This window comes from Nannobrachium achirus (assembly GCF_963921795.1).
Source record: "Nannobrachium achirus genome assembly, chromosome: 17".
Lineage (NCBI taxonomy): Eukaryota > Metazoa > Chordata > Actinopteri > Myctophiformes > Myctophidae > Nannobrachium > Nannobrachium achirus.
The window spans coordinates 8,575,108-8,588,799 of record NC_137824.1 but is presented as its reverse complement, the minus strand read 5'-3'; positions in this window follow the sequence as shown (position 1 = coordinate 8,588,799).

Below are 13,692 nucleotides of genomic sequence, written 5' to 3'. Positions count from 1 at the left end.
GAAAGAAAAGCTCCATAAAAATCACCGAGTCACAATGGCTTGTTCATCCCGCACATGAAGCTCCCATCGCGGCATGAACAGCGAACAGCAGCCGCTGTCCGCAAAGCCTAGAGCTAAGTCAAGACCCGCCCCTCGCGACTGTAGAAAGTCTTTGACTCGTGCGAGCTCTGCTTCAACATGAATACAGCGAAATCAGTCCGGTCAATTACAAAACATGACACAACGTGTGATAGCATACATATCGTTGGTCATGGTCGCAGACAAAGTTATGTATTTACTGTATTATTAGGGTATATATATCGTAATTCCCACGGCCAATTCTGCGCCGACTTCCATTGGGTCACGTGACCAACATTCCACAAGTGACACGCTGTTTCTGCTCGTCACTTTCCAAGGCGGCTGGGCGGTGCTTCGGGAGTTGAGACTGCCTTCTCCCTACAGCTCTGAATATTAACCCTTTCGGGGTATAGTTGCATTGGCAAATATTTTCACAATTATATCACAATTATTTTGAGACAAAGTAGAGCCCATTCTGTTACTTTAACTTCATAGACACATACAAAACAGAAAAAGAACAAAACTATGGCAACTATGACATCTTTATTGGATGTGATTTCTCCATCACAACTCCTTGCCATCAAAGTATTCACACAAACGTTGCACTGTAGCACCTTTTTAGAGTAACAAATGATTCTTAGCAGAGGCAGCAGCAGACAGCCTGTCTGCCTGGTGCACCGTGCGTGCACCACGCAGGTCACCACGGCCACTGACCACAGTAACAGCGCAGTGTTAACCATGGTAATACTTTGCTTATTTCACTTGTTAAAAGCAACATTTTATTAAGACATGACAGTAATGAGAAAATGTACAATATTTTTAATACCAAACCAACTAGTGGGGGCAGCCCTGTTTATTCAAATATCCGGATATTCACGTCCATCCCTATAATATAATATACATTATACAACTGTAGAATTGAAGAAACTTCAAGAATACATTATTTTTGCACAAACATGCTCTCCAGTGTGCATAGATTATGTTCTTAAGAACAGATAAGAAAACATTGGTGAATGCCAAAATGTTCTTAATTACGTCCTCCTAAGTGGGTCTAAGAAGAAATGTCTTCGTAAGAGCCGTTGGTGAATGAGGCCCATTGTTTTATATGTGGAGGTAGTAGGGGTGTAACGATACATTTTAACACAGCGGATGCCCACGAGGTGTCTACGCGACAATTTCTTTGATGTCGCTGGAGGCCCACGACGCGTTGGACGCGTTTACTGTATTTACAGTATAACTTTATATCTCACCGTTTGGTCGGGGCTACGCCTGGATGTAGCCCATTAGCCGCTAGTCGCTTCGAGTCGACGCTGAGAGCATCGCACGGATGTTTTTCTCTGTATATTCCAATGCATTTCCCCATCTTTAAAGCCCTTTATCTCCGATGTTTGTTTTATGGCTAAAACTGTGGCCGCGTGCGGCATAATGTCCAAATTTTGATCGGCAATGAACAGCTATGATCGACACTAGCCCTTACAGTAAGTTACACTAGTAAGACACCTGAGGGTGACATGCGACCTCAGGGTGACATGCGACCTCACCCTAAAGGGCGAGGTCGCGCCAATTCTTGACCATCTTGGCCAACCACAGCGTTTCTCTGACGATTCTAGTTGTTGTCATTCTGGGGGGAGTTTGTTCATGTTTTTGTGAGGGTATCAACCCTAGGAGACACGGGGAGAACATGTAAACTCCACACAGAAAGGCCCTATCGCCAACCCCACCTAGGGTGTGAGCGATAGGGCCTAAACATGGAGATGTGGAGAACACTATATATGGAGATAGTCCAGTCCATTATGTCATATGGGACTACCGTCATAGACAGTAGCCATTGTTAGGCCGGAGTCAATGGCTGTCTGTCTGACTGTCTGTACAGGAAGTGATGTCACATGACATACCGGTACTTCTTATGCCCTTTAGGGCGAGGTCGCGCCAATTCTTGACCATCTGAGGTCGCGCCAATTCTTGACCATCTGGCCAACCACAGCGTTTCTCTGACGATTCTAGTTGTTGTCATTCTGGGGGGAGTTTGTTCATGTTTTTGTGAGGGTATCAACCCTAGGAGACACGGGGAGAACTTGCAAACTCCACACAGAAAGGCCCTATCGCCCACACCCTAGGTGGGGTTGGCGATGGGGCCTTTCTGTGTGGAGTTTGCCTAAACATGGAGATGTGGTACAGAATGACTCATATATGGGCATACAACGTATGTTATGTGACATCACTTCCTGTACAGACAGTCAGGCAGACAGACAGCCATTGACTCCGGCCTAACAATGGCTACTGTCTATGACGGTAGTCACATATGACATGATGGACTGGACTATCTCCATATATAGTGTTCTCCACATCTCCATGTTTAGGCAAAACAGGTTTTCTCCATTTCTCCATGTATAGGTTGAAATCCCCAACGTTGAGCTTGACAACGAAACGTTCTTAACACAGCCGCCGCCATATTTACTTTAGAAACTATGTTAAATTCTAAGAACGTTTCGAGTACCGGTTTGATACAAGAGCGAATAAGCACTACACTTCAGGAATCCTGTGCGCCAACCCCACCTAGGGTGTGGGCGATAGGGCCTTTCTGTGTGGAGTTTGCCTAAACATGGAGATGTGGTACAGAATGACTCATATATGGGCATAAAAAGTATGTCATGTGACATCACTTCCTGTACAGACAGTCAGACAGACAGCCATTGACTCCGGCCTAACAATGGCTACTGTCTATGACGGTAGTCCCATATGACATGATGGACTGGACTATCTCCATATATAGTGTTCTCCACATCTCCTGACATCACAACTCACTGACATCACACTGACATCACAGGTTACGGAAGGAAGGATACGGAAGGAAGGATACGGAAGGAAGGTCACTCAAGCAACGCGGTCTTTCAGGGTAAATGCGACCTTCGGTCGCAACAAACAATAACATCCTGTCTGCGCTCATGTGACCAAGTGACGTCATCGCGCATGCTTTGACGCAGCAGGGCCAGATTAGCCACAATGGTGGTGGGCCTGGGCGCTTAGAGGAGATAAATAATACAAAAATAGGGACATCCAATGTGTTAATAGCGATTCGATACATATCACAATACATGGTTGACGATACGATACATGGACGATATTGGTTAATGCATGGTGATACGATACGATTCGATTCAATGATTTAAAATCGATATAGTAACTATTTAGCAAAGAAATTAAATCTGTGTGAAAGGTGTGGATAGTGCAGGTTTTTAAGGGAAACATGTATTATTATGGATATAAATAAGTAAACACAGTGATTATCTGCCAAATACATGGACATTGTATATTGACAAACGTGCACCTTGACATGAACTTTACACACAGATTACACACATTTTTCGATAGACCAGTGTAGTTATATGGAAAGGAAAAGTAATTAAACCCCTCCTTTTAATTTTTTCTTCTTAACAATGCTAAATACAATGCACAAGTAGGTAGTATCGATACAATCGATTATTTGCACTGCCGATTCGATACGATACAAAATAAAACGAAACGATTCGATTTTAGCTGTTTTCATTTCGATCTACTTCGATTTTTTAAGTTAAAAACGATATTTCGATACAGTTACTATATCATTACACCCCTAGGAGGTAGACTAGCTGTGCCTTCAGACACAGCTAATGTTACTGTATGTCATGTCATGTCATGTCATGTCATGTCATGTCATGTCATGTCATGTTGTCACTGTGTTTGAATTTCATCTCAGATCGTATAAGGAAGAGGTTTCCATGTTTTCCTCAGCCTGATGAGCTTGAAGGTGAGTTTGAGAACTTTATTTAAGCAGTTGAACCTCCTACTAATAATTAATAATAATGAATTATACTATGAAACCTGGCAGATCCTGTCCATACGTCAGTGAGTAACGCCTCAATGTCTATAGCTGACCTGTTGTGACATCGCATTGTTGACTCAATGACCAAGACAGCCTGTTCTGGCAATCAATTATGGAGATCCCTGAACTCAATATTAAGCCCGTATTTGGCAATGCCCATATATGGACGCTCCATATGGCCAAGACAGAATTAATTTGCAAATCAAAACTGCTGACTATCATCACCTGGATCTCCATATAGAGCAGACCTCTACATCTGATTCCCAGATGATTCCCTGTTAGGCCAACCACACTAATAGAATCCCTTTTATGCCCATCAATATTAAGCCCATATCTGGGAATGCACATATACTGTATGGACATATTGTGTCTGTCTAACCTGTGTGGTTGACGCGACACGAGTCACGCTTGCAAATGAATTCCGTCCTTGTCCCTTTTATGCCCATATATGGAGATCCCTGTCCTGATGGCATCAATATTAAGCGCATATCTGGGAATGCCCATATTTGGCAATGCCCATATATGGCCGCTCCATATATGGCCAAGACAGAATTAATTTGCAAATCAAGACTGCTCACGACACTGACCTCATCAAACCCTGGATATCCATACACGGAGACGACTGGATCATCACCTAGATCTCCATATATGGACCTGGTCAACAACAAGCAACAATTTAATTAAATGTAATATTGACATACTGTAATCTCCAGTCAACAGATTAAGTGCATCAACTCATGGTTTTACTCTAATGTGTTTCAGAGATGGGTCTATTGATGAATCCAGCAGACCAACCTATAACGTTCTCAGGTAAGTCTTCTGTTTTATTATGTCTCAGTATTCTGAGGTGATTCAGTTCTACTGGTCTCCGCCAGGCCGACCTATCCTGTTACCATCTATTTGACCAACTCTTACAGGCAATTTGTTTTTTAGGACCACATGGTCAACATTATGATGTAAATAACAGTAATGGACTGACTGTAAAACAATAATGCACAGCTAATGATGCAAATTCGGTGAAACACTGACTACTGAAGTTACCTGTCTGTCTGTCTGTCTGTCTCTCTCTCTCTCTCTCTCTCTCTCTCTCTCTCTCTCTCTCTCTCTCTCTCTCTCTCTCTCTCTCCAATTCACCCTTTGTCAGCCTTCTGATTGGTCCCTGACTGGCCAAACAGAAAAATCATTCACTTTTGCTACCGGGGGTGGAGTTATGCAATGGGACAAAGTCCCTTCATTCTTTCACCGCGGTGATGTGCGACACGGCCGCAGCGGTCATAGCGATTTCGATAATTATAATGAATAAGCTTCAACAAACTAGTTCACATGAACAATATCGTTGTAACTAAGATATTTGATTGGGTACATATATTTTAAATGGGCAGACTTACAATTAAAATCCATTTTATGTTGAGTGTGAGCCTATAGTTCCACAATTTCCTGGTCAGTGCGAGTCACCCAAGATCGACTGCTCTCTCTCTCTGCCCTCTGCCTGTTTCAGAGGATGAAAAAAAAAATTAAAACATGTATTTTCAGGGAAAAAACCCTGTTTTGCAATGTAACTACTGTACTTTTTAGTTCCTTTCTTATTAATATCACGTAGATGTTTTACTTTTGGTACTTTAAATAGCAATAATGAGGCTATGAAAAATCTTGTTTTTATAATGGAAGTGAATGGGAAAAAAAAGTCTTCCCTGGCTTTTTTTATCCCACCTAGTAACAGAGCGACATGGGGTGGGACTTGACAAAGGGTGAATTTCAATTCAATTCAAATATGCTGTATTGGCATGAGATGCATTCTTATATTGCCAAAGCATTACAGTATGATACAAAACAATAATATTCAGAATCAGAACAAAAGGCTGTCTCTTTGCAGCAGCAATGAATATGAGCCTATGGAGATTACACGCTTCCAGATGATCATGGGATATGACCTTGTTTCACTCACCAGCCGCCGCCACAGCACCTGTTTACCTGGTTACCATGGTAACCAGCTAACACGTCCCTGGACCATAGACTGTAAAATATATATGGACAAAGCGAAGCCATTGGTTTCTATGCAGCGCAAATGACGCGTTTTTGGTCCTTGGCATGGGTGTCGCCATCATAGATTGTAAAAGCACCAGAGGAGGCTATTGGCTGCGAACGGTCACGTGCAACCGCAGAGATACATGGGAGAATGTGGTCGGAGCCTCCCGAAATACAGCACACGAAGAAGAACACAGCCGGCTGGTATCAGCTTAGTTGGCCACGCCCCCAAAACGTTATCATCAATTTTAACATAATGGGACCGTATTTTCACAAAACGCATATCATGGTGAATGAAAGGCCATTTTTAACTAGCGATAGGAACCAAAAAGTATTTATGAAAATTAGAGATGAACCGATTGATCGGCGCAGATATCAGATCGGCCGATCAAGGCCATATCGGTTTTGATCGGTGTTTCCATAATGGATCAAAGCGAGCCGATTTTTTTTAGCGAAATAGACGTGAGCGTTCTCTCTCTCTCTCTCTCTCTCTCTCTCTCTCTCTCTCTCTCTCTCTCTCTCTCTCTCTCTCTCTGTGTGTGTGTGTGTGTGTGTGTGTGTGTGTGTGTGTGTGTGTGTGTGTGGGGGGCAGTTCACTTCTGTGAACTGCCCCCCTCCCCTTCTACACACACACACATGGGAGGAGTAGAGAGAGAGCTGCTGCCGTCTCAGAGTGAAGTCGTTTGTTTTAAACGTCTGGGATACACCACTGACACTGGAATAATTAATCATAGATCAGAATATAAGTAGCTTACTTCTACCTTTAGCTGTTGTCATCTCAAAGTAAAATCCACGATTTTTTTATACTCCAAGTTGCTTGGATTAGAATCCAGAGAAGTTAACACGATGAATGCGTTTTCAACACTATTGCCAGCCAGCTGTGTTAGGTTAACTAACGAGGCTCGTTAGTGTGTGTGTGTGTGTGTGTGTGTGTGGCTCCAGTTAACGTCTCTCATTCTCTCTCTGTGTGCGACATGAGAGATAACTACTCAGTCACGTTGCTGGCTGTAAACCTTTCTAAAAAAAACATAATTCCAAAGCCATTGGAGTAGATATGGAAAACAGTTGTTGCCGATCTAAGGATAAAGTTTGTAGTTCCCTTATAGAGTTTAAAACGGTCATTTCCACAGGAGGTAACAGCTAGCAGCTAATTGTAAAGGAGGATGAAGTGTTGCCATTCAGTTTCTGACACAGAAACAAGCAAACAGGTGCAAAAAAGGTGTTGCCAGATCCTGTTTTTGTGAGCAAACAGGCCTATAAAAATAAAAAAACTGGGTAATGTCAGTCAAACAGAAATGTTGTTGTCTGATATTGTTTAAGAACAGTGGTTCTCAAACATTTTCATGCCAAGAGCAAGGATCCCAAATGTGTAATACAGTGTACAGAAAAACAATCTTAAGGGCCTATTTGGCCTATTATTGATTCTGCTTTTAAAGAAACATGTTATTAACCATTATAACCAAGTAACCTTGAAAATAATGAAGGGCAGACAATATTGCCACTGTCTTTATAGGAAAATGTTTTTGTTTTTTTCTTTAGGAGGAATTTTCCTAGGACTAAAATGATTTACAATACGATAAAATATATCGAGAATTGAATCGAATCGTGACCTTAGAATCTAAAGTTGAATTGAATTAATATATACAATGTCAATGTGTAAGAGGAATCATTAAATATATAAATGCTGCTACAGTGACACAAGTTATGGATTTCATGCTGTGATCGATCGGTAATATCGGTATTGGCAGATATTGATTCCACGCTGTGATCGATCGGTAATATCGGTATCGGCAGATATTGATTCCAGCTGATCGGTGATCGGTATCGGCCCCAAAAAACCCGATCGGTGCATCTCTAATGAAAATGTTAATTAAGGTTAGAACACGAAAGGGGAAAATGAATGGGGTCCAATGGAGAACAATTCTTTTTGTGATCGGCTCGGGGGGGGGGGAACAGCGCAACTAGCGGCCAAACATAGGACGTTTTAGTTCCGTATTGGAATAATTTTAAATCGGCGGAACTATGCCCCTGCCCTGGACGTGATAACGGGGCTGTGGCGTGGCACTACCGTAATTGTTATTATATCACGTATCATATCAAGTGTTAATGATGACATTACCAGGAATGCTCTTGTATACCAAACTCCGCTGACATCACCAGTGGCATCTCCAGGAATGCTGGTCCCTCATTGGCTGTTAATGATGACGTTGCCAACTTGCCATCATTAACAGCCGGGCTCAAACACACACAGCTACCCAGCTACCTACCTATCTATCTACCTACCTACCTACCTACCTACCTACATATGCACTAATACTTGCACGCTCTGCTGGCGCAAGTAATGACATTTGACATGTCTATTAACTAGACTGCACTCTGTCGAGGTGCCAACTTGCATCTTGTGCACTCATAGTCAAATATGGCCTACTTGTGTGCCAGCAGAGCGTGCAAGTAGGGTGATGAGTGCTGTGGGTATGTGGCTCAGCTGTCTGTGAGTATGTGACTTGCCTGGCTCCAGCCCATAGACCCGCCCACTCTCTGAGCGGACTGGTTCTCTTGGTCTGGTGTTGTCATATGATGCTAAAGTGTCTCTGGTTTAGGCAGATCCCAGCCAATGAGAGTCGGAGGCTCGGAGGAAGGGGTGGGTCTAACTTTTGAAAATCAACAGAAACAGTGGAGGGAGGGGGAGCTCAGCCAAAGCTCTTAATTGCTCCCTTTGAACTTCAAAGGAGGTTGTGCTTACCTCATTAGCATCAAAGACAACAACCTGTTTGATGCCTGTCATAGAGGGGAGGGGGAGGGGGGAATGTTTTTGTGTACTGTACAAGTCAAACACAACCCCTCCCACCAGATCTCTTGTGATTGGGAATTTCAAATTTCAAATCCCCTCCCCTTTGAAATCTCTTGTGAATGGGACAATGTCAGACTCAAGCTCAGCGCTGAGTCTGAAATCAGGCTAGTATGTGACAACACTTGTTGGTTGGTGGTGACATCACTGAGAATGCTTCTCCCTCATTGGCTAAAGGCCCAGAATGCTGCTCCCTCATTGGCTAATGTCGACCACATACCCACATACAGACAGTACTCATCACCCTACGCGCGCGCTTTGCTGGCAAAAGTATTAAAGTCAAAACATAACAAGGATTCAAACTTCTCAATCCAATGGATGCAACAATGGTACAACTTAACAAGTCCAAAAGGAGTTTAACTTCTCAAGCTGATGACTACAAACGTCCTCCTAGTTGTAGCAAATTGCACAATGGATAACGCTATTACACTGTTATAAATGAGATGACTGCATAAAACCAGAAGTAACCAGGTTCGGCTGCTGAGAGCTCAGTTTGTAGTGTGAAGACCAAAGAATGAAATGGAGACGGAGTCTCTCTCTCTCTCTCTCTCTCTCTCTCTCTCTGTGTGTGTGTGTGGGGGGCAGTTCACTTCTGTGAACTGCCCCCCTCCCCTTCTACACACACACACATGGGAGGAGTAGAGAGAGAGCTGCTGCCGTCTCAGAGTGAAGTCGTTTGTTTTAAACGTCTGGGATACACCACTGACACTGGAATAATTAATCATAGATCAGAATATAAGTAGCTTACTTCTACCTTTAGCTGTTGTCATCTCAAAGTAAAATCCATGATTTTTTTATACTCCAAGTTGCTTGGATTAGAATCCAGAGAAGTTAACACGATGAATGCGTTTTCAACACTATTGCCAGCCAGCTGTGTTAGGTTAACTAACGAGGCTCGTTAGTGTGTGTGTGTGTGTGTGTGTGTGTGTGTGTGTGGCTCCAGTTAACGTCTCTCATTCTCTCTCTGTGTGCGACATGAGAGATAACTACTCAGTCACGTTGCTGGCTGTAAACCTTTCTAAAAAAAACATAATTCCAAAGCCATTGGAGTAGATATGGAAAACAGTTGTTGCCGATCTAAGGATAAAGTTTGTAGTTCCCTTATAGAGTTTAAAACGGTCATTTCCACAGGAGGTAACAGCTAGCAGCTAATTGTAAAGGAGGATGAAGTGTTGCCATTCAGTTTCTGACACAGAAACAAGCAAACAGGTGCAAAAAAGGTGTTGCCAGATCCTGTTTTTGTGAGCAAACAGGCCTATAAAAATAAAAAAACTGGGTAATGTCAGTCAAACAGAAATGTTGTTGTCTGATATTGTTTAAGAACAGTGGTTCTCAAACATTTTCATGCCAAGAGCAAGGATCCCAAATGTGTAATACAGTGTACAGAAAAACAATCTTAAGGGCCTATTTGGCCTATTATTGATTCTGCTTTTAAAGAAACATGTTATTAACCATTATAACCAAGTAACCTTGAAAATAATGAAGGGCAGACAATATTGCCACTGTCTTTATAGGAAAATGTTTTTGTTTTTTTCTTTAGGAGGAATTTTCCTAGGACTAAAATGATTTACAATACGATAAAATATATCGAGAATTGAATCGAATCGTGACCTTAGAATCTAAAGTTGAATTGAATTAATATATACAATGTCAATGTGTAAGAGGAATCATTAAATATATAAATGCTGCTACAGTGACACAAGTTATGGATTTCATGCTGTGATCGATCGGTAATATCGGTATTGGCAGATATTGATTCCACGCTGTGATCGATCGGTAATATCGGTATCGGCAGATATTGATTCCAGCTGATCGGTGATCGGTATCGGCCCCAAAAAACCCGATCGGTGCATCTCTAATGAAAATGTTAATTAAGGTTAGAACACGAAAGGGGAAAATGAATGGGGTCCAATGGAGAACAATTCTTTTTGTGATCGGCTCGGGAGGGGGGGGGGGGGGAACAGTGCAACTAGCGGCCAAACATAGGACGTTTTAGTTCCGTATTGGAATAATTTTAAATCGGCGGAACTATGCCCCTGCCCTGGACGTGATAACGGGGCTGTGGCGTGGCACTACCGTAATTGTTATTATATCACGTATCATATCAAGTGTTAATGATGACATTACCAGGAATGCTCTTGTATACCAAACTCCGCTGACATCACCAGTGGCATCTCCAGGAATGCTGGTCCCTCATTGGCTGTTAATGATGACGTTGCCAACTTGCCATCATTAACAGCCGGGCTCAAACACACAGAGTTACCCAGCTACCTACCTATCTACCTACCTACCTACCTACCTACCTACCTACCTACATATGCACTAATACTTGCACGCTCTGCTGGCGCAAGTAATGACATTTGACATGTCTATTAACTAGACTGCACTCTGTCGAGGTGCCAACTTGCATCTTGTGCACTCATAGTCAAATATGGCCTACTTGTGTGCCAGCAGAGCGTGCAAGTAGGGTGATGAGTGCTGTGGGTATGTGGCTCAGCTGTCTGTGAGTATGTGACTTGCCTGGCTCCAGCCCATAGACCCGCCCACTCTCTGAGCGGACTGGTTCTCTTGGTCTGGTGTTGTCATATGATGCTAAAGTGTCTCTGGTTTAGGCAGATCCCAGCCAATGAGAGTCGGAGGCTCGGAAGAAGGGGTGGGTCTAACTTTTGAAAATCAACAGAAACAGTGGAGGGAGGGGGAGCTCAGCCAAAGCTCTTAATTGCTCCCTTTGAACTTCAAAGGAGGTTGTGCTTACCTCATTAGCATCAAAGACAACAACCTGTTTGATGCCTGTCATAGAGGGGAGGGGGAGGAGGGAATGTTTTTGTGTACTGTACAAGTCAAACACAACCCCTCCCACCAGATCTCTTGTGATTGGGAATTTCAAATTTCAAATCCCCTCCCCTTTGAAATCTCTTGTGAATGGGACAATGTCAGACTCAAGCTCAGCGCTGAGTCTGAAATCAGGCTAGTATGTGACAACACTTGTTGGTTGGTGGTGACATCACTGAGAATGCTTCTCCCTCATTGGCTAAAGGCCCAGAATGCTGCTCCCTCATTGGCTAATGTCGACCACATACCCACATACAGACAGTACTCATCACCCTACGCGCGCGCTTTGCTGGCAAAAGTATTAAAGTCAAAACATAACAAGGATTCAAACTTCTCAATCCAATGGATGCAACAATGGTACAACTTAACAAGTCCAAAAGGAGTTTAACTTCTCAAGCTGATGACTACAAACGTCCTCCTAGTTGTAGCAAATTGCACAATGGATAACGCTATTAGACTGTTATAAATGAGATGACTGCATAAAACCAGAAGTAACCACACTGTAAAATAATTCGTTGTAAATTTACAGTAAATTACTGGCTACTAATTGCATTACTTTCACAGTAATTTTCACAGTAAATATTGCGCAGTAAATTACTGTAATTTCACAGCTGTGAAATGTTAGTAATTTACTGTGATTTAGCAGTATGTATTGCAGTTATTTACTGTGATATTACAGTAGTTGCCTGTATTTTTACACTATTACTGTGAATGTAAGGCAGCTCAGTAGGCAGTAATTTACTGTAAATTTACAGTAAATTGTATCTAATACAGTAAAATATTGTAAATTTGAATTTATAGGCCCATTCCCACTGGGCCAGATAACAGATAAAAAAAAGCTCTTTCTCCAGATATTTTTCCATTCAAAGTGGATGGTAGATACAGATAAAAAATATCTGCCACAGATATTTCTTTTATCTGTGACAGATATTGTTTTATCTGTATCTAACTATCTATCATCCACTTTGAATGGAAAAATATCTGAAGAAAGAGATTTGTTTATCTGTCATCTGGCTCAGTGGGAATGGGCCTTAACTGTGATTTTACCATACATACACAAACATGCTAAAAGAAAAAAAGAAAGGAAAAACAACTTCATTCATTTAAACTTTTTATTGTACAATTCCAATACAAAGTGCAACATTTCAAATGGACAAAGAAGAACCACACATGAAGCCTTTTACTCAGTAGTGTTAAGTCTACAAACACTCCTGGAGTTTGGTCTGGTGTCTGGAGGCCAGTTTGAAAACTGGTTGTCATAGACTTTAGTTATTTAGGAGGCTGCAACACTGTTTTCCTGTGAAACTCCAGGAGTGAGTTTGTGGACTAAAAAAACTTCACCTGACTTTGTATCAGCATGATGGTGAGTAGATACAACATTTTCACTTTTGGGTGAACTGTTCCTTTAACTGCAAAATAACTCATCTACTCACCCTCATGCCAGTTGGAACAGAGGTGAAATTTGTCCATATAACACAAATGGAGGTTGCCTTCATAACTTGGGGAGAAATGGTGACTGGTTCTCTCTGGCAACCCTCCTGTGTGTTATATGAACACACTTCAGCAGGCACGAAGTATGTGAAGTACACCTCAACTTTGCACTCAGTCACATAAGTCCTGAAGGTATAAAGCAACACAGTAGTGGTAAGAACAAAGCAAACTAATGATTACAGTATGCACCTTGCTAACATGCAGGCCGAGACAGAAGAGGCGAGCATTGCTGAATGAAGTGACAGGGCATCAGCAAAGAATATTGGCAATTTTACATATCCAGATAAGAATAATGGCTGGTGGAGTTGGACAAACAAGAGTAGGGCATCTGAAACACGTATGAGTGTGTCTCATATTCGAGTCCTGAATACCATCGACCATTCAAAGTCCACAAGTTTTCTCAAATGCGTATGAGTGTGTCTCATATTGGAGTCCTGAATACCATCGACCATTCAAAGTCCACAAGTTGTCTCAAAAGTGTGCTCACGTGTGGGTTGATACGCCACGCTTCTTCGATTTGGAGCCTCTCTCAGGGTTAATGCCCATGAAGCACCTGTAAACAATAAGACAAGACAAC